The following is a 21,040-nucleotide window of genomic DNA, read 5'->3' on the forward strand; positions in this document are numbered from 1 at the left end:
TGCATTTAGAAAATATTACTGCATATATGCAGAGAAAGTCTATGTTATTCTAATCTATAAAAATTTTGTTTCTTCCTCCAGTAAAATGATTCATTACTTAAAAAACTAAATTAGAATAATTAGAAGGTATTTATTTGTTTAATACAAGACTCAATGTACAAAATTTGGGCATTTTTATGTTTTGGTGGTTCACATGAAGGAATAGTTGTGTCTTCCAAATCTCTACATATTTATTGTGAAAGGTATGATGCAAGATGAAAATACTTTTTTATTAAAGTATTTGGGTTTTCAGAAGAAGCATAAAACCTAAAGCATTCTAATTGTATATAATATTAGCAATTCCAAGACCAACCTAGACTAGTTTGAGAGTAATGGAGGTAAAACATTTCAACTATCTTAGAAATAACTTTCTGGTTTTCATCTGGTGAATTTCTGAGAAACTTCATCTCTTAAATAGTCTTCCTGAATTAATAATCTGTAAAAATTTATTTCTTATTTCTTTGATTTCTGACATTGTTAAAACGTAAAAATTCCTGAGAGGTATAAAAGTTTAAACTGCATATCTCATTTGCATTACCCTATGAAATTCAGCTAATATACAACTAGGCCATTTCTGCTTTTTAAGGATTCCCAGCATGCTAAAAAACATGCAGATGTAGAAAATATCATTAAACTTATTATGTATTTTAAATGTTTATAAATAAGAAACTAACCCGTTTAGCACATATATACCCACAAATAAAATGATCTTATGCAAACAATCACTTGAAAAGATAGTCAATAGTCTAAGTTTGAGGCCATTGTGAAGGTGAGGCCAAGACTTTCCAGATCCACCTGTGAGAGATCCTCCTCGACTGAGTGAGGTCAATGTGGCATTCTGAAGTCTCTGAACTACAAAGGCAAACACACACAATAATGTAAAACTTGGAGTTGGGTATAGGAAAATAAATGTTATCTATTTTACAGATTTAGTCATTGGCAAGAGAAACATTTAGACATCAATATATATCCTGTTTCTAATCCTCATGAACAGAATGTCAAAGCCAGTTAAATATTCAAAGAATTTTGCAATTTAATAAAACAATTTAGGCAAGTTTGTCTCTGTGTGCTAAATTTGAAAGTTTTTCAGAATTAATATTCCTTCTCTATGTGATAATTCTAATAGTATTCTATATTACAAACTCAGGAAGAAAAAAATAAGTAAATGAGAAGTTGTGCCATGCTATTTATTTTGATATAATTTCTTTTGGGAAAAAATTGATTTATTCCATTTATCAAAAGAAACAAAATAACAAATGAACATTGAGACAAAAATTTGAGACAAAATTCACTCTTGCTTCTTAGAATTGAACTTTGAATTAAATCTCCAGATGAATGCTGAACAGCTTTCAGCTCATGACTCATGACTGAGAATGTGACAGAAATGACAATATGTAAAAAATACAAGTGTATGCATAGATGTACCATACATGATCAATATTATATATATTTTCATGCATGTATATATGCGTATACCTTCTTTCTATATTATTAAATAACTAAAGTTCAGGATTATTTTTTCCTTTATTAATTAAAAATTCTCAAATATATGCCTTTTAAAATCCTGTAGTATAACCAAACACTGATAAACTAGTACTGAAAAAATTATCTGGAGGTTAACAAGAATTTGGTCAAAACTTGAGTTCGTTTTATAAGCATTAATACAAAAGTGAAGGTTTTATTTATGAAAAGAAAAAGCAGTTATTAGGCATATAATGCATAATATCTGATGTAAATCATTAGAAAATATAGCTGTACTGCATCCATATTTATAGAGGTTTCCTTTTATTAAATGCTTCAACTGAAGACAGCTAATTTTTCACTTCTAGGCTATGCCTTTAGATTGGTTTTGGAATTAATTTCAATATGTATTCTGACCAATATAAATGGATTTGAAATAATATTTTCATAATTTTTAGTAAGAGTTAGCATTATCATTGTCACAAGAGCGGCATGGATATTAAAGATAGTGTAAATTCCTTATATAAGTGGGGTAAGTTCTAACAAAATTTATCTCTGAACAATAAGTTAGTGGGAAAAAGAAAAGTCATAAAACTTGAGCAGAATTGTGTAACTAGGACTTTCATTTTTAAGATAGAAATGGTTATCAATTATATGATTCCTATCTGAACACAAAAATTATCAAGCATAGACATACAACCAAGAGTGAGAAGATGATAATTAACTCAATTTGTCAATCATTTCTGAGTGTCTACTTACATGTGTACAATGTCCCAAAAGTGCTAGATGTAAAATATATGAAATGGATCTCCAAACTCACACTGTCTAGCAGCGATGGCAGGTCTCTGGAGAACTGTGAAAGGTTTATTGACAATCCCCAATCACTCAGCACCTACTGCAGTTTATTAAATGTGCAGACATTGTAAGGATTCACAACGCCACTGCAACTCTCCCTTAAGAGCGTGCCACCAAAGACTTCACAGACTAGGCAAAATGTCTTCCTGTCAAAAGTCAATGTTTAGGTTAAAGCAAACCAAACAATGGCCAAAAATTTAAGATATTATACATTTCGCTTTTCCCCTTCTTTCACTCATAATCATTTCTGTGGTTCAATAGATTAAGATGCATGACATCAATACCTCCACTAGTTATTTAAAATTTTAAAAAAACAGAATTATTTCTTTGGTCTAAATCACTACATTCATCTGTACACATATGACCTTGTGACCAACTCTTTCCTGTTATCATGCATTAGACCATAAGACCCTGGAAGTTAGAGATGTTCTTAGTAACCACGCCGTGGTCCATGTGCACATGGTAAGTTCTCAGTAATATCCACTAGAGGAAATATCCATTGGAAAAAAACATGTTTCACCACTGAAGACTGAGACTTAGAGTGCTCACTGAGGTGGGCAGACTTCTTGACTACATTTCACACTGCAGAGTGACCCATTCTAACAAATATCAATGTCAATATCTGTGCTTGCTGAACAATAAAAATTGTTTCTTGCAGTAAAACTTAAATTTTCTTGTTGTCTATAGAGAAAAAGTAGAGCATTGCATAATTTCATTAAATAGTACCATCAAGTTATTATATTTTTGGTTTAAAAAACATTCAACAAGAGGGAAAATTCATGTTTGATTATCAAATTTACAATCGTTATAAACTATATTAAAGCCCACTGACTGATTATTACTTATTGTCTTTCCTTTTTATTAATATTTAACTATTTCTTAATGTATTAAAACATGTGAAATTAAAAATATCTTCATATTATTGACATGAAAATTCTTATGAGGATACACGTTGGTTACTTAATTTGGATATGCATTTTAAAGTTTTCATAAGCAACAAATTTCTGCAGTATCTTCAAAGACAGTGGATTCCTTTTCAGTTAACTACAGTGGGGTTGCAACTTAATTAGGCGGAAAATTCCAAAGATAGAATATATTCTAATAATTGTGTATTGTAAAAATTTTTTTTTGGCTATCCTCATGTAACGTCTAACTTCATTTTGTATGCACAATTGTATATAGTAATTTTTATGTGCATGAAAACTTGAGAACCACTGAACTACTAGAGTAAAGGGAAAAACAAAGTGAAAGTCTCTGTTCAGGTACCACAGATTTCAAACTGTCCACCTTTAAGATAACTATTTAATCCATAGTGGACAATGGAAGGGGACTATGTAGATGATTACATAGACTTCCTACTGGCCTGACTTTAACAACCAACCTCTAAATCTTGCAGATGCCAGATCTTAAAAAACTATTACATTTCTAGAGTAAGTGGGGAATGGGTGCTGATTTCTAAAAGTTTGGGCTTCCTCAAATAATTTACTCTATTATTATTATAATAATTACTCCTCTTTCATCTTAGTGAATATGAGTACATTTTTTGTAGCCACCCACTCTTTGATATTCCTTGAACAAGCCAGGCTTTCTCCACCTCATGAACTTGCTGTTTCTTCCTCCTCCTGAAATATTCTTACCCATTAATCTACGTGGCTCAGTTTTTCTTCTTCACCTCAAATATTATCACCAGAAAGACCTCCCAACACCACCCAATGTATAAGAGCCCTCCCCTAGCATGAACAAATTAAAAATTGAATGTGGATTAAACAAGACAGAGTGATGTAGTCTATAGTAAGTGTGTGCATTAGCAACTCTACTCTCATCCATCCTCGTGTGTTTGTGTGCGCCTACATGATCCTTGTTGCATACTTCAATTCAGAGCATAAAAAATTTGACTTACTCCCTCAAATTCTTGTATATTAATCTTTCTAGAGTCAAAGAACCATTATATACTACTATATAAAGGGAAAAACAATAGAGAAAATCAATGAATCTAAGAACTGTTTCTTTGAGAAGATAAATAAAATTGACAAATCTTTAGCCAGCCTAATTAAAAAAAAAGAAGACACAAATTACAATATCAGATAAGAAACAGAGGTCATAACTACTGAATTCTTGGACATTGAAAAACATAATAAACACTACAAATAACTCTATGACCACAAAGTTGATAACTTAGATGAAAGGGACCAAATCTTTGTAAGACGCAAACTACCAAATATACATAAATTCAACTAAAAATTGTAACATTTTCTTAAATTCATATGTAATATGGAACTTCCAAGTTTCACAACTGATCGTTAAAGGCAGAGTCTACACGTGAGGGATGAATAAATCTTGTTACAAATTAGATCCAACCTTCAAGTATATGCTATGTTTACAGGCACGAAATAGATAAAAATAGGAAGCAGAATTTATTTCCAGCGTTGGGAAAGACTTAATGCCTAAAACAATTCCTCATACAGACCTACCTAAGTGGCTAAAATTTCACCCTTAGATATATATTCTGTGAGTGTGTTAAAACATTGACATTTCCAGGAGATACAACTATTCAGTAATTGGTACTTAGAGAGATAACACGTTAGCCGTTTCACGTCAGTAACGCTACAGTGTAGATTAGATTATCTGATAGTGAAAGAGGAATGAGACAAAGAGAAGACAATTTTTGGCAAAGACGAATTAAGTAGGATAAATACAAAAGCAAAAATATGTATAGTAATTCTTAAAGTTAAATTCCCTCAAAGGACATTATTGCCTTTAATTCTCTATATTTGGCCCTGTAAACATCCCATTCAATATTTTCTAACACTTCTCAAATGTACTTTTCCCTCAGCTCGCTTAATGCTTTGCAAATTCTTTAAAGAAGCATGGTTTCACATTGCCATGTATTTGCACATGATGTTCTGAAGTGACCTTTCCCCATTTCTTCATCAAACTAAACCTACTCTATTCAAGTATCTCCTGAAGCTTTCTGGGTTAATTTCCCCTTCTATACACAGCATCCTGTGATTGCTTCTAGTACATTATTTATCAAGTAGAATACAAATTAACTATCAGTAAACTACCTATTGGATTGAGAACCCCTTGTGATTAGGAAATATATTATATTTTGTTTTGTTTTCTTCTGACCACTTAGCCCAGGATGTGAATAAAGAAGCAGCTCAAAAATGTTTGTTGAAGAAAGAATAAATGCCCTGAGAGGGCATGAGCTCTAAAACAAGAAGATGGGGATATCTGCTATTTCAGGGGAAAAATAAATTTTAATAGCATAGACAAATAGGTCTGCCATCAGAGCAGGGTGACAACTAGTAAGACTAGTTTATACTAATATATAAAGGCATATAGCTTCATGCCTTCAGCACAGCCCTAACTTTGACTTTAACATTGATTAGAAATGGGAAAACTGCACAGAAAAGTAAAACAGATCAGAAGAGAGGGTAGAGTTTCCAGGAACTAGAGCCATGAAGGTTTTCAGGAGGGGCAAAATAGATGACATTTAGGTCTGGGGAAATTTGAAGAGCTAAGACGGAGACTTCGTTCTTCATCCAGAGACCAACAAAGGCAGGATCCAAGAGTTCTGAGGAATCTACAAGGTAGAAATTCATTGAGTCCAGAGCTAAAAAAAAAAAGTGAATGGTGGTAGAAAGAGTTGGGAAGGGAAAAAACATAGAGTCATGACAGAAATTTAAGAAACACATTCTGGAGAAGATGAGAGATCTCATCAGTCTTGGCATAACTTTCATGAAGAATCTGTTTTGGACTGAAGATTGATATTTCACTCATCAGTAAAATCAGTTAGAGACATAAGATTGTGCTGAACTGATTCATAACAGAAAAAGAACAAGAGCATTCTCAAATAACATTTAAGAAGGGAGTATACAGAGAATCCTAGGCCAATTCACTGTTGAAAAAAGTCCAGGAATATCAACTGTTATCATTACTTTCTAATATATGGGTTTCTTTTTTTATGTTTGTTTCAGAGAAAGAAAAAATTAGGGTATTTTAGAAAGTGCTCCCCTTTCTATAGAAAAGCCAGAAGGAGTGAAATAAATACATGTAAGCCAAATACTTAAGTGATGCTGGAGAAAAGAAGGAATGAATAAAAAGCCAATCTGGGACTGAGACTTGGTTTTAGGGACTAAAAAAACAGAAGTGAATCATGAATAATGAGTGAACAAATTAAAGAATGAAAAATGAACATGCATTAAATGTCATTCAGTTGCCAGCCTTCACATTAGGCATCTTTTCAAGTATAATCTCAGTTACTCTTCTCAAAAATTATATGGATTAAGAATTATTATCTCCATTTTGTAAACAAGATCATTGATGCTCAAAGAATGACTCAGCTAAGATCATTAGTTAGAAAGGGACCCACCTGTGTCTGAAAGCTAGCTCTTCTGGTTGCAACTGGCATTGTGTTTCCTCCACTCCTTTCTGCCTCTGTTGTTTTATGTGCTCTACTGAAAGGCATATGGGTCCTAGGGGGACTTGAGATCTCTGAGATGGCCGAGAGAATAGCAACAAAGAATAATTTCACCTGCATTTCAATTTAGCCAGGAGCAAAATCCCAATAAAAAATTTCATCAGAACTCTTCTTGGGATTATTTGGCTTCTGTATTTTTTAGAATAAATTTGGGGGATTGTTTGTCATTTGAAACCATTAACATTCAATTGTCAAAGTATGAAATTGTTAACATTCAATGAAGCATTTAATTTAGAGTTTCCTTTCAATTAATTGTTAAGAATTCAGCTCCTCAAGAAACTCAATACGCATGCTTAAGAGAGATAAATTCTATAACGTTGAAATATAACTTTTATTTATAATCTGTTAATTTGGAGGCTCTGAAACAGATACACTATGGAAATATAATCACTGTGCATGTGAGGCGACAGTCAGCATTGCTCTTTTATAGCTGTTTGTTTTCCTTTAGTACTTAGAAATAGACCTAGAAGCAGGTATATCAGAGATACTCACTGATTAAATAGATGACTTAAATTATTTAATCCAGAATCACACATAGAATGTTAAATATTAGCCTCAGAACACTGCCTGCAAAGAAAAATCTTTAGTATCTTAAGCCAAAACATTGAGATAATAAAACACTCTCTGAAGGGAAAGAAATAATCAATATCTATTGTATGAAAGGATATGAAATTAAAAACAGAGTTCAAAAGTTACAACATAATAGAAAGACAAAATAACATTTAAAATATGTTCTAAGGAAAAACAAATATTTATTTATATATATACTATAGTGGTTTATGTATATCACTTTAATGAGGCTATATTTACTCTGATCTTTGTATTTATAAATAGATTAATCAAAAGCATGTATTCAAAAGCATAGAAATTTGGGGTTCTTTAAAAATAGCTCAGTTTTACAAGTGGTATTAGCAAAAATTTTCACATAGACTTCCATGAATTTTAAAGTTATAGAAAAATTATTTACTTATTAATCAAAACAAACCAATAGGTTTTTACTTATTATTTACTTTTCTGTTATATAAATGCTATAATTTAAACAAAACAGCAATAGAACTAGTTAACAATGGCAATTAGAAGTAAATAAATTAATGAGACAGTTAAGACTAATTAAACAGGTACATGAGTAAAGAAAATATAACAAGTTTATAGTTTATAATTTGCTCCCTATCTTCTTATACAACAATTTATTTTAACTCCTTTTTGAAACTTTTATTGGGTAGTTAAATTTTGTAGGCTATGTTTTTAAGTGTTCTTAAAAGACTGAAATGTAAGATATTTTAAAAGAAGAAAATAAATACAGACTAATTAAACAGGTATTACCTATATTTAATAAAAAATAACATTGGTATGTTTCTTTCTGACCTATGAGAAAGTAGAATATTTTTCTATTTCCTTTTCGAATGCTACTTCTCTGAACTGCCTTTGGGATTTAGGACATACCCCTTTTCTTTTACGTAGCAATAAAACTAAATACAGCCAAATGTGAAATTCTCTTTGATGGGCAGCTCTGCTCCTATCAAGCCCACATTACGCTGATTCCTGGTGTCAGTCAAACGTGATGACCTTAATGTAAATATCCTCTCAATGAAAGTGCTTGAACATGGATTATTCAGGATTTTACTTACTGGCAACAGCAGGTTTTTGGACTTGTAGCAATTCATTTCCAGCTCTCCTAACATGTTCTTCTCTTTTGTATCTGCAGGCTTGTTTTGGTAGGCCAGCTATATGTCAATCAGGTCCTCTGCATACATAAATTCATCATATAGGCTCTTCATGTCTAAAATATCATCATAGTCAACATTCCAAAGCACATTGGAGGTTATCATAAGGTACTTCCTTCTCAGAGAAAATTGTTTTAAAGCACAGAGGTAATTTGAATTTGTTAAATCAAAGTTGAATTCCAAAGAAATTGCAGTTTTAGTAAAGAAATTGGAAAAATCATGTTTAACTTCACTGCCTTTTTCTGGTAACATCTCTTTGCGTCCTGAAGCAGTCTTATTTCTGACAATGAGCCATTTTCTCTCTCTGAGTTTTTGTTGCAATTTACATTTAAGCTTGAAAAACTCAACTGTAGTCAGTTCTTCCTTTTCTAGGCACTTTAGGGACTCTTCAAAGATTATCAAACATTTTAAGGAAACAGCACATAAATTTTTGTTTTACTGTAACCTTTTTATCCATTTTTATCCTATATGTTTCCAAATTAGAGGAGGAATTTTTTCTTGTTCTACACTTTGAAATCGTGATTTTGTGGCAGGCCAATATTTTAAGATCTTTTCTATTCCCAGCAACAGTGATAGCCATCTTCTAGGCACACGACCAAGGAATCTATTTCCTTCCATATCTATAAAGTTAAAAATCTGATTACATGCTTCTTTTGTTTTATGTGATGTTTGGAGGAAACTACAAAGTGACACAAAACCTTCATTATGGAAGCCTCAGTATGGCAGGTAAGTAAATCACGCTCCTTCTTTAGCCGCATGCTGTAGGTGTGCTGGCCATTTAGCTGGTAAGATCTTTCCATTTTCTTTCCTAAGTAGTTGACAGGCTGAATGGAATTCGCCAAAATTTATATGTAAGTTTTCTGTTGAATATGTAGATGTAGGAGTAAAGTCTAGTTTGTATTTGGACAAGATGTCATCAGTCTTTTGTTTTATGTTCTCTGAAATTTCATTGAAATCTCATAGAAATTAAGAACACCATTTGAACCCCATTGCTTTTTTCAAATCAAAGTACTTAAGAGCTGAGAGGAACATTTTGTGGTTACTGAGATACCACAGATCACTTGACCCACTGTAGAAAGCATGATCCTTTCTGAGATCTGGCAGAATCAGATCTACACTGTAAAAGGCCAATGTTTCTGTTGTCAAACCCCCTCTTTTGTTTTCCCACGGGTTATTTTAGTTGCAATTTCTGAAACAGTTAATGGCACTTTACAGAGTTTGATAGAGCCATCAAGAGAACAATACAATAATGCAGGTTCATTGCTGTGGTATGCCCAAGTTAATTCAGTGGCCGCTATTTTCAACTGATTGTTGATATTTTGGGGGAGACAGAAAAACTTTTAACTGATCTATAAGTACTCACCTGTGTCATGCCAGTCGTATGAGATTCAATCTCTATGTATGTTTTCCCACCCCCTTCTCCACCATGCCCACTCCCCAATTCTTTTCAGCACATCGTGCAAAATAATTTGTTTTGGTTATTTATCTTCCTAATGCAGTTGTATGTGTCCTACCATTAAAATAACAAAGTTGTTGATCCTTCTTTTTTGGTAATGTCTAGGTAATGCTCCTCTTGGTATTGTAGTTGTTCTTACTTTTATTATCTGAATTCTTAGAAAACAGTCATAATATTCACAATGTTAAAATCAAACTAGCATGAGAGACTGAATATACAAATAGACAAGGACCCAGCCATATATGACAATAGAACTATGACCCACAACTTCTGCAGCAATCAGCCCAGAAGGATCAGGATCTGGTCAATAACTGCCAGCTCTCCTAAATTCTGCTCTTGCTTCCACCTCAGAACCAACCAGAGAAAGTCAAACATACTCCCAAACCAATTACCTAGGATGCCCTGCTGCTACTTAGCCCGCTTCCAGCTTCCTGTGCCAGTAACCTCTAATCAGGCATACCTGAAGCCTTCCTTTTCTCCACTAGAAAGATTTCCAGTTCCCCTGCATACTTTGAGTCTCTGCCAAATGCAAGTGATGGTGGCTGACCCTTTTACTATAACAAGTTCTGAATAAATGGTCCCTGTTTGCTCTCATTCGGGTGATCTTTGTTTATTTCCACAAGCAGTATCTCAACACAAAGCACAACAATGAATCCATGGGCAAAGTCAAAGACAGATTATTAATGCTCACGATTACAATGCGCTCAAGTGTCACCCTGAAATTGCATCACTTGGAGTGATCCAACAGAGGATGATACATTATCATGAAATGCAAATCATGGTTACCAGCATCAGTGGTCAAAGGTGAAAACAGCAGCAACTCTGAAAGGCAGATAATCTGTACTGTCTCCATTTGACACTAAAAACAGGTTTTCTTTCAGTCCCTCTTTTTGGGGCTGACTTTTCAGTTTGGTACTTTCTCCTCCCCAAGCTCCCTCACCTGAAAACAGATTTTTGCAGCCTGGGGGCATGTTTCCAGGGTAAGGGTCTTTTAGTGCTAAAAAAAGGACAATGAAACCTAGAAAATCGGTTACCCTAATTTTCGTTTATCATATTATCATCCAACAGGTAATGCAAGGTAGAAAAATCCATCAGCCTTCCACGAGTCCTGTTTCTCTCATCCTTCATATCCAAACAGTTTCCAGAGACAGGTTCCATCCTCCAGAGGCAGGTTCACCATAAACTAACATAGTGTAAACTTTGGGGCCTCTTGCATGCACAGACCTCTTCTAACACTCTGAGGGGCTCTACCAATGTGTCCATATATTCATATGTTTTTCTAAAATTTTCAAAAGTAAGCATCACCATCAGTTAAGATGGCTGTCTTCACAGTGATCATCCCTCATCACACTTCCCTTCCTGTTGAGTAGTGTTAGGGTGACCACAAAACATGTTTGGAATCCAGCTAAGGGGCAATTGAGTTGGAAATACTTGTTTAGGTTTACTGGAATACATCAATGTGGTTCACAGTCACTTCTATGCATGGTTACATAATTGCTAGCATTCCTGCTGTAGGAATGGCTTCCAGAAGTACTCCTGCCACCCACTGTGTTGACCCACCCAGCATCACCGCAGGAGGGTGAAAGGCCATAAATTTATCTCTATATGAAGGTGTCCTCTGGCATCTGGCACTAGAACTATGAGAATGGAGGAGAAATAAGGTTGAACATGTACAGAACCAGAAACCAATATATGGAAAATACTTCCAGTTTTCAAACATACATAATTTTAAAAGAATATTTGGTTTCCACAAATGCCTAAGCAAAACGAAAGTTATTTCTGGTTAGAAATATGATTTATAAAGCAGCCTGCCCAATTATAAGCCCACCATACTCATTTGCTTCTTTTTTTTTGATGAAAAATGCTTGAAATGAAATTTATCAGAATTCCTATGTTTGTAGGCAAACCTGCAGCAGTACTATAAGCAGCAGATACAACTGTGAGTAAAATCACACATTTTTGCATCCAAACTATCAATTTAAAAAATTGATTAACTATATTAGAAAAAGTCTTAATTTTTTCCTAATCGCTCCATAGAAAATACTATTATAAAATCATTGCCATATGAAGACATTAAAGAGTATGCATCCAAAAAGTTTATATATCTATAATATATAGATCTGTGTCAGGAGGGTAATTCATAGAAATATTATGTCATTTTTCTAGATTTTATGAAATTTGTAGCATTTGTCAGCCTTATAAATTTAGTGATGTTTTGCAGTTCTTTTCCTCATTATAAATAAATGTTTGCTTTCATACCTAATTTTGTATTTATAATTTAGAACACTTTTTTTAGAGAAAGCCCTCAAATTTGTTAAAGCATCAAGCCTCACAAAACTGGGTCTAAGCATCTCTAGAATCTGTCTCCTCACCTTCACCCTCTGTGCTGTGGTTCAGGAGTTCATTCTCCCCTGTTCAAGCCAGACACCAAGGAAAATGTCTAGTTAGCAGCAATCCTTGCTCCAATTAATCCTCCCTGCTACCACCAAGGTTAACGTTCTAAAATACAAATTCATTTATTACCATGGAATACAAAACCACATCCTTCACAAGGTGCCAGTAACATTCCACCATCCCCACCTGCTCCCTGACCCGTGCTGCTTGAACTAGAGCCTCACGTGGAACTACTTGCCTTCTCTTGCCTTCACTTTGGCGCGTGATTCTCCTTCTCTCTGTGAGATCTGCTTAGTCCTTCAAGGTGGACCTCACATATCATCAGCTCCGTGAAGATTTGCTCAACTTATCCACCACTTATATGCTCTCAAAACATCTTGTATAGTTTTTACTTCAGCACTTGTCACTTCATATAGTATTTTCTTATTGATATGTATATATCTCCTACTAACTGGGAAGTTTTTGAAAGCAGGGTCTTTAACTTATCACTGTATCATGAGTGGAGCATGATGCTTACTTGACTTAGCAGTCATTCATTCATTCATCCACTCATTAATCATACATATCCATTTATCTTACTTTTTATAAGTGGCAGATATTCTGGGTACTAGGGATAAAACTTGTACTTGACTCACGATAAATATTGTTGGAATGAATGACTAAATTACCTCCGATTTTGTCATAAAGAAGACCTTTACTTCAAGTTCCTTCATGTCATTGTCATAGAGCTGACAGAGAATATTTCATCTTATAATCAAAGGAGCAGCTGTGGTATAAAAATAGACCTGAAATAGGACTAGGATCAAAAGACCTGGGTTTGAGTTTCTGGGCTACATTTAACAGCTGAGGATCTTGAGCAAGTCGTATTTCTGGTAACAATCTTCTTCTCTAAAAAATGAAGAAAACATTTCATACCTCACTGACATACTCTAGGAACTAAACAATATAATATAGGTGAAAGTGCTTCATTAACAATTGTTTTACACAATGTTAAGGTGCTATTGCTTTCGGATGAAAGCTGTTAATGCTCTTTTGCATCTGCTGACATCTTTCATTTACACTTTCAACAGTAAATCACTGTATTTATTATTTACTGCCCACCTAGAATGAAAACCACCAACTATCACTTGCTCCATCAAACTGCCATAGCACTCAGTTCTCAGAGATAATGAGATTGAACCGAATCTAAATGGGAATATGGTTTGCTAAATCGTAGTCATAGGCCTAAAAGTGAATGCCAAAATGGAACTATAACTCTGGGTAGAGTGTAGTAACAAAGGCAGAATATTCCAACAGATACAGTCAAGTTCAGTATTTATCAGCTAAATGGCAGTATTTTACCCACAATTTTAGTAAGTGTAAAATACGTTTAATATTTTTTCTCATTTTCTCTTTAGAACTGTCAGGATACACTTTAGAAGAAGACTCAGGACCTAAGAAAATGCATATTTACACTGTTTGATACTTCTATTCATCCTAGGTAAGATTAGATGTGTTCCCATTATCATCTTTACTTGCAGGTCTACTCTTTGTAATTAACAACCTGGAATATGGCTTAATAGAGAAGATGATTTTCCTTGAAATTTGGAATAATTTATGAAATGCTTAATTGACTTGCTGTTGAGAGCTAATCTAAGATTTTAGAAAAGAATTTATAGCCATTCTCCCTGCCAACCACAAAAAATTATTGTGTAGTATTTTTTAAGCATAGAAAAAAAAATAGAACCTTATTTGGTAGAATAATGTTTACCATTTTTTTTTTAATCCTATCCGTACTTTCTCCCAATTCTGCTGAGAAATCTCCTGCTCTTTTTTTAGCGAAATGATTGAACACGCACTCACGCACATTTCACAGTGGAATTAATCTCACTACTCGTGTTTTCTGAGGTGGGCATGTGATGCAGACGATGTCAGCAAAGTCTTTCTCTAGAATATTTCAAATAGGAAATTAAAAAGATAGAGTCCCTTCCTCTCCTGTGGTGAAGCTGAAAAGATGTGAGCCTTGGAGCCACTACTGGCCATAACTTGAGCTTAATCAAGAAAGACACACAGAGAGAAGCAGAGACAAAAATACTGCAAAAGCTGGGAGATACTAGAAATCAAACTCTCCTAGCTAGACAGAAAGCAAATTTTAGAATGAGTCGTAGTCAAATTCTAAAACAACAAGAGGAGATAAATCTGAGCAATAAATCAACAGAATTAAGAGACTAAGGGTAAAGAGATTCAATTGAATAGTTATTGGACCAGAGGCCTAGGGAGATAAAGCATATTCCAGAAGATGTGGAGATTTTGTATATTTTTATGATGCAAACTACATTGAATATTTAAGGACATTAAGGTCAACTTGGCTGTTCTTAAAATCAATTCACTCAATCCACACGTGACAATATCGTCTCCATCCCCAGTGGCGCAGTCTGTGCTTCGGTCCTATTCAAAAGCAAGCAATTCACAGTCTCTTCTCTCTTTCTTTTCTCTCCCAAAGTGGTGTGAATGCTGGCTCTCAGGATCCCTGACTTCATTACAGCCAGGCGTGGCCAAGTATCCCAATTATGACCGATAAGATATGTGGATCCCCTCGGGGTGGAGTAAGGGTGTTCTTGAGAAGCTTTTAGCAGGGACAGCCTTGGTTTGCATGCCTCTTCAGTTGCTTGCCCTTCTTCCTTTCATCTCTCCCTTTTTTTCTGCCTGGACAACAGGTACAATGATTAAAGACACAGTAGCCATTTTCAGACTTTGAGAATGGTAGTAACGTGCTAAACATGGTGGAGCAGGAATATAGAAGATTGAGCCCTTCTGGCTATCCTTGTGCAGCCATGTCATCCCTAGACAACCTACCTTTGGACATTTTGTAGTGTAAAATGAATAACCTCCTAGGTATTTAAGCCTCTAAGAGTCTGGTTGGTTATTGCTTACAGCCAAATGCACTCCCAATATAGCAAGGGTTTATTTCTCTGCCTGATTCATTGAGCCGTATAAGTCTTTCTCCTTTTTTTCACCCATAGCAGCTTCAGCATTAGAAGATGTTCCCACAAAACTCCAAGAGAAGCTCTCTCTCCTCCAGGACCCATTGTCTTTCTCTTAACATTGTTAGTTGGCAGGTGGAGGTAAGACAATTGTGTCTGACTGCAGTCAGTTTTCTCTCCTTTGGAGTGGCAGATTTGGACTTTCTAAATATTTTGAATGTTCATGATATGTCATCAGTTAATGAAATATTAAGAGAAATATATGATTTCAATGGACTTATTTGATTGCTATTATATAATGAAGAGATTGCAAGCCATTTCATCACACTATGGAGAAATTTAATTTTCCACATCTTTAATCTTAATACCTTGATTTATTTAAAACCAGATAACTCAACTATTTCAAAATTAATTTTATTACATAAGTCAATGTACTATGAAAATAATTCTTAAGACTTGATTTTGGCCTTCTTTCTATTATAATTGATGTATATCAAATATGATTAGAGTCTAAAAATGGTATTGCATTTTCAGAAATAAATTATAATTTCTTTTTAGAGGAAAATAGTTTCTAAGTCACTTAGGAATTAAATAAAAATTGTTTTTATTTGTTTTTAATTTTAAAAAACTATATTCCATAAAGAATTATTGTAATCATTTTTCCTCTCTCAGGACTTTTAAAAAATGACCATGTCACTTCAGGGTCATTCTGTCAGAGTGATTCTGACATTAATTAACTTGTCTTTGAGTTACTGCCATGGCTTTCTTTAACTTTCATTTCTCTTTCCTTTTCGTATACTCTAGTGAGCATGGCATTATATAGGTATTGTACTGATATTTAGTTTTTGTAGCTTGGTATTTCCCTTTCATAATGCAAGGGACTAAACAGTGTATTCCCCCAAAATTCATATGTTGAAATCCTAACCCCCAATGTGGTGTCATTAAGAGGTAAAGCCTTTGGAAAGTAATTAGGTCATGAGAGTAGAGCCCTCATGGATGGGATTAATGTCCTTATAAAAGAGACCCCAGGGAGCATTCTAGCCCTTTTTCCAAACATGTGAGGATACAATGAGAAGCCCACAGTCTGTAACCCAGAAGAGGGAGCTCACCAGAGCAAACCATGCTGGCACCCTGATCTCAACTTCCAGCCTCCAGAACTGTACAAATAAATTTCTGTTGTTTATAAGCCACCCAGTCTATAGTACTTTTTTATAGTAGCTTAAACTAAGACACCTATAAAATTAAAATGACTGATAATGAGCTCTTTACCATTCTCACCATTCTCAAAATAGGAACATACGACCATCTCCATAGTAAGAAAATCATATGGCTTTTCCCCACATATATGTCATGGCTTGAATTCGTATAGTTCACCTTTCTCTATGACTGATCTTGACACCTAAAATACTGTTCCACAAAACCAAATCAAAATACATTTTACTTCATTTCTCCTATTCCTTATCCTTTTCCTCTTCCCACATCTAACAATTATATCTCTGTATAGGCTTTACTGGCTATGTGAATTTGTAGATTTCTTGTGTGAAAATGTGTATTTTTACTCTGTCTCATTTCCCAAATAGTCTAACAAATTCCTGCTTAGTTCCCCAAAACAAGCTCAGTTGTCACAAGGTTGCATTAATGTGCATATATAAAAAAAGAAATACTCATTCCTTCAGTAATCTTTTAAAATATTTCATAATATATTTTTTGTCCATTGTAATGGGATTATATGTTTGAATGTATGTTCCCCAACTAGACTATAACATTTATTCCCAGCTCAGAAATGTGTTGGGAAAACAGAAGGTTTTCAATAAATGTATTTTGACTGAATTTGATCATAATAGACTTGAGGGCTGGGACAAAGTCTTCTACTTTCTTTATAACTCTCTAGGAGAGCTAATAGCACTTAGAACATATTTATCAAATGCTAAAAAACAGAAAATGAGGCTAGGACTGAATATCTGGCCTTAAAATCGACTAAGCATTGGTCTTTGTCCGGAAAAGGAGTTAGTACATTCTCCCTTATTCTTCCTACTAATTACAACTAAAAATCCTGAACAAAGCACATAAAAAACTATCAGAGGAATCTGAAAGCAGAGAAAAGAAGGCAAACTAGCTAGGGATTTTATGACTTGAAGAATTACCTAAAAGTGAATTCTCTGGGTTTTATTTGTTTGTTTTGCCTCTTAGTTATCCTAGCCCATAAACCCTAGGGTAATACAGAAGCCCATAAACCAGAAATGCCAATGGCAACAGATGAAAAAAAAGCCCCAAGAAAGCATCAACTTTCTACATAAAGACTGAGAAAAGGGTGGCCCTATAAGACATAACTTTTTTGAGCTTCCTCCGAGTCTGGAATAACGGATAAAAGCTGCACCTCATTGCTTCCCCACAGTGTGCCCTAGACACCGGACAAAACTCTGACTTCCGTCCCTGTTCTACACTAAGGGGGCAGCGTCCCTACCTCTCTCCACCATGCACTGTGGATATTGTGTATCAGAGCCCTGTTAACTACCCCATACTCACTAACACAAGCAGAGGTACATCCCCTCCCCTCCACACTTGGCATTGTGGCCACGGAAACTGTAGAGTTAAGCTATGTGTATAATCTCAATCCTAAACTAAGTGAACATCAGCAAAGAAGCAGCACCCTTTCACCTCTCTACCATGTGCTGTGGAGACTGTGAAATGGAGTCCTGTTGACTATTCTAAGCTTGCTCTAACTGAATGACAGCAAATGTGAAGGACCCAACATCCACCCAATGAGAAAGTCAAAGGTATAGATAGGGAGAGAAGGGAGCTGCAGAAAGGGATTCTGTATATGAAATTCTAGGCAGACTCCAGAATGGCCTATGCATTTAACCGACGAGAATCACACAGCAAAATATTTGACAACAAAAGTATTGTACAGAATATTGCCAAGGTTTCAGATTGGTCATTCATTGAAAAGCACATAAACAGAGAAGACCAGAATAGCACTGAAAAGGTTTTGAAATCTCAATTAGGAGAGTTGGTGTAATGATGGCAGTGTAGACAGACTCTGAACTCAACTCCTCCCATGGACACAACAAATTTACAGCTACTCTTGGAACAATTAGCCCTGAGAGAGAACTGAAAACTGGACAAAAAGAACCCCCGTAATGAGAGTCCTGACTGAAGTAGAAGAGGCAGATATTCCTCTCCAGAGAGAAAAAAAAGCCACCTTCACAAGCCACAGTGCTTCACAGCTGCCGGGGAGCAATCCAAAGTTACGCAGCCTTCCCTGGAGGAGTGGGGGACCTAAGCCAGGGAACATTACTGCTCTAAACATCTTTTGATCTCAGCACAACTGAGACAAGTGTCATTGTGTCTGGTTTTTCTGGCTACTAACAGCGGCAGGGAATATCCCCAGAAAAGCTATCAGACTTAAGGAAAGAAAAGCCAGCTCTTAAAGGGCCCATGCACAAATTCACCCATTTCAGAAAGCAACATAAAATCACCAGAAAGAAAGATTCACAGTCCTTTGGTGAAGAGAGACTCACCTGATAGGATCTGGGTACATCTCGGTGAGAGGTGAGACCTCTCCAGGGACTGAGATATTGGCAGCAGCCACTATCATGACCTAGTACAGGCGTGCTGACACAGACACTGGCAGACATCGGAGTTCTTCCCCTGGCCTGTTAGCACAGGGGTCTGCCCCACCCACTAGAACATTGATTTAATCCAGCTCAGCCAGGGCAGGCAGCCCACCTAGGGACTGGCCCCACCCAACAGCAAGCCTTTGGGCAACTGGTGGGCCTGCATAGGCTGGGTGCCTGCACCCAGAGTGTCCACCTCTGTGGGGTAGGGCATACACGAGGAGGGTGTAGGGTGTGTGGCACCTCTGCAGCGGGACAATTGGGTCCACATCAGGGGGTCAGGGTGCATGCATGGGGCAGGACTGCGTTGACAGGGGTTACGTGGCCCTGTGGGCAGTGGGGCTTGTCAACTGAAGAAGACATGTGCTTCTAAAACAGCCACATAGGGGATCAGCCCCACCTTCCAAAGCCCAAAACAATTGGGTGCTCCTGTGCCTGGGGCCAGACCCACTAAGCTGTGATCCTCAGAGAGCTGACAAGAGCCTTGTAGGCCAGAGGCCTGTAGCAATGGTAAGTCCCTGATCCTAACAACCAGCCATGCTGGGGGCCTACTCACTTAACAGAAAAACTGCAATAAGAATGTACTATTAGACCTTGCGGCCAACTGTGCTGGGGCCCCACACCTGATAAAGTGGCTAAAAGGTCCATAGCAGCCATATAGAGCTGAGCAATGCAACCAGCCAGCCAGGTGGACAGCCCAGCCTCCCTGGGCACCTGCAGCAAGAGCAACCCTGCCACAACAGAAGGACACATGTAGCCCACACAGGGGTCACTCCTGGAACATTTGAAACTGGTGATGAGAGGGAAGCACATCTCTGGACCTCAAAAAGCATCTGTTACTGGGCCGGCCCCGTGGCTTAGTGGTTAAATGCGTGTGCTCTCCTACTGGCAGCCTGGGTTCGCATCCCGGGCGCGCACCGACACATCGCTTCTCCAGCCATGCTGAGGCTGCGTCCCACATACAGCAACTAGAAGGATGTGCAACTATGACATACAACTATCTACTGGGGCTTTGGGGAAAAACAAAAAAAGGAGGAGGATTGGCAATAGATGTTAGCTCAGAGCCGCTCTTCCTCAGCAAAAAGAGGAAGATTAGCATTGATGTTAGCTCAGGGCTGATCTTTCCCCCCACCCAAAAAAAAAAAAAAAGCATCTGTTACATGAAGCCACGTCACCAAGATCAAGAGACATAGCTGACCTACCTAATACATAGATGAAAGCACAGGGAAAGAGGCAAAATGAGGAGGCAAAGGAATATGTTCCAAGTAAGGCAACAGGACAAAACCCCAGAAAATGAACTAAATGAAACAGAAATGAGCAATCTACCTGACAAAGAGTTCAAACAAAAAGTCATAAGGATGCTCACTGATCTTGGGAGAAGAATGGATGAACTCAGTGAGAACATCAACAAAAAATGGGAAAATATAAAAAAGAACCAATCAGAAATGAAGAATACAGTACTGGAAATGAAAAATTCACTAGAGGGACTCAAAAGCAGAGTAAATGATACAGAAGAATGGATCAGTGAGCTGGACAAAAGACTAGAGGAAATCAGCCAAGCTGAATAGACAAAAGAAAAAATAATTAAAAAGGATGATGACAGTCTAAGGGACCTCTGGGGCAACATCAAGTGCACTAACATCCATGTCATAGGTGTCCCAGAAGGAGAAGAGCCAGACAAAGGGGTAGAGAATCTATTTGAAGAAATGATAGCTGAAAACTTTCCTAACCTAAGGAAGGAAACAGGCATCCAGGCACAGGAAGCACAAAGAGCACCAAAAAATATAAACCCAAAGAGGCCCACACCAAGACATATCATAATTAAAATGTCCAGAATTAAAGATAAAGAGAGAATCCTAAAAGCCACAAAAGGCAGGCAACAAGTTACATACAAAGGAAACCCAATAAGGCTATGAGCTGACTTCTCAGCAGAAACCTTACAAGCTAGAAGGGAGTAGCATGATATATTTAAAGTTCTAAAAGGAAAAAAACCTACAGCCAAGAATGCTTTACCCAGCAAGGTTTTCATTCAAAATGGAAGGAGAGAT

The 21,040-nt window shown here is 36.3% G+C and overlaps 1 long non-coding RNA gene across 1 annotated transcript; it reads right to left on the reverse strand.

Annotated features, from left to right (window-relative positions):
- Window positions 1–1,332: 1,332 nt before the first annotated feature.
- On the reverse strand, window positions 1,333–18,965 carry LOC131410893 (uncharacterized). Its single transcript, XR_009221431.1, has 4 exons — window positions 18,897–18,965; window positions 13,081–13,300; window positions 2,321–2,501; window positions 1,333–1,406 (listed from the first exon to the last, which is right to left on the reverse strand). It is a non-coding gene; the product is annotated as an uncharacterized LOC131410893 (long non-coding RNA).
- Window positions 18,966–21,040: the final 2,075 nt, after the last annotated feature.

The sequence above is a fragment of the Diceros bicornis genome, chromosome 10 (genome assembly GCF_020826845.1).
Source record: "Diceros bicornis minor isolate mBicDic1 chromosome 10, mDicBic1.mat.cur, whole genome shotgun sequence".
Classification (NCBI taxonomy): domain Eukaryota; kingdom Metazoa; phylum Chordata; class Mammalia; order Perissodactyla; family Rhinocerotidae; genus Diceros; species Diceros bicornis.